This window comes from Otolemur garnettii, unplaced genomic scaffold (genome assembly GCF_000181295.1).
Source record: "Otolemur garnettii isolate 467f Iridium unplaced genomic scaffold, OtoGar3 scaffold00008, whole genome shotgun sequence".
Taxonomy (NCBI): domain Eukaryota; kingdom Metazoa; phylum Chordata; class Mammalia; order Primates; family Galagidae; genus Otolemur; species Otolemur garnettii.
Genome location: NW_003852403.1, coordinates 14,703,364 through 14,705,032, shown reverse-complemented (window position 1 = coordinate 14,705,032; position 1,669 = coordinate 14,703,364).

Sequence of the window (1,669 nt, the reverse complement as noted above, 5' to 3'; positions counted from 1 at the left end):
GTGATGCCATGGCACTCTACCCAGGGGGATAGCTTGAGGCTCCGTCTCAAAAAAAAAAAGAAATGGACAAAAGATAGTAGGTGTCAAAAACCAAGAATTGTGATTAATCTGAATGCATGAACTTGAATACATGGGTATATAGTCCCAGTGCCAGGAGTGGGTTTGGGATAGGAAATCAGTGCCTTTTCAGAATTAACTCTTAGAGTCACAGAATCTGCAAGGGACCCCAGAGTTCCCCCAGTGCCAGCAATCAGATTCCTTGTTTGAGACCAAGGAGGAAAGAGGCTTGCTCAGGTCACGTGGCAGAGGACCAGAGCCCCAGCATTCTGACTCACAGGCTCTGAATTTTTTTCTCTAAAAACAATCTGCAGAGCTTCCTATGGAAGCTTTGGACATCTTTGATGCATGGGGTTGGATTCTAGAGTGCTTAGAGGCTGCAAATTTAGAACAGGGCATCTGGAAGCCCCAGATCCACTTGCCTACAGGAAAAGATACTCTTTACAACAGAGACTTTCAAACACTTTTGACTGTGACGGCAGTAAGAAATTCATGTTTACATCATGACCAAATTCACACACACGTGTATGTGAAACTTACAAGAATATCCTAAAGCCATGGTTACTCTTATTGCATATGATGCACCCTGGTATTTTATCCTATTTTCTGTTTTCATTCTATAAATGTTAGACATGACCTGTTCAATTTGTTTAATAAGCCACCAGTGGGTCACAGCCCAAAGGTGCTGTAGTGAGGTTGGCAGGGACTCTAGCAGGCCAGGTGGGATGTGTGGAACCGACCCCCTGCAGTCTGTCCTACCCTTGCTCTCTGTCCCTGGGCCTCCAGATAGCCAGGTTGAAGGGTATGAGAGTTCCAAGTAATCCTGCCCCAGAACCTCCCTTTCCACCTAGGCCCCACTGGGCCCGCTGGCATCCATCTTCTCCCCCACAGTTCCCTGAACTCACCAAGGCAAGCTCTTGCTATAGCATGTGAGTGAGAAGCATAGCTGGCCTAGCAGGAAGGAGCAAGCACACGTCTTAGGGGAGCCTCCTGGGTTCTGTGGGCAAAGCTGCTGCTTTGTGAGGGCACTGAGCCTGGTGGTTGCTAGGTTACCTGACCCACAACTCCAGAACCACTCCCAAGCACCCCTGTCCCTTACCCCCAGCCAGCTCCTCTTCCCTCACCCGCCAAGGACCTTCTCGCCCACCAGGCTTCCCCTTTGCCTCCCATCAAGCACTTCCAGTGGGGACCAATGGGAAGAAGGAGACTTGAGGGCTGGTTTCAACCAGCAGCAGAGGCAGAGAGAGGTTTGGCAAAGGATATTAGTTTGCCTGGGTCTCAGCTCTGTCAGCTGCACCCAGCCTAATGCTGCCATGGAGGGGTTTGCCTCTGTGCATCCTGTTTCTGGGGATTAATTCTCCGGGGTTATGTCTTAGCCCACAAGACCCAGAGGCTCCCTCTAGTCCCACTCTCAGCAGATGGCTGGGTGGGAAGGTTCTGGGTTTTCAGCTGAATGGGCATTCTGGTAAGACACTGACATTCCACAAATGTGCCACCTAGGGCAAGTCACCCATATTGCCACAGATGCAAAATAGTGGCAAGAATCCCGGGTTCAAATCCCCTTTCTGCTACATCCTAGCTGTGTGGCCCCAGACAATTTCCCTGACCTCTC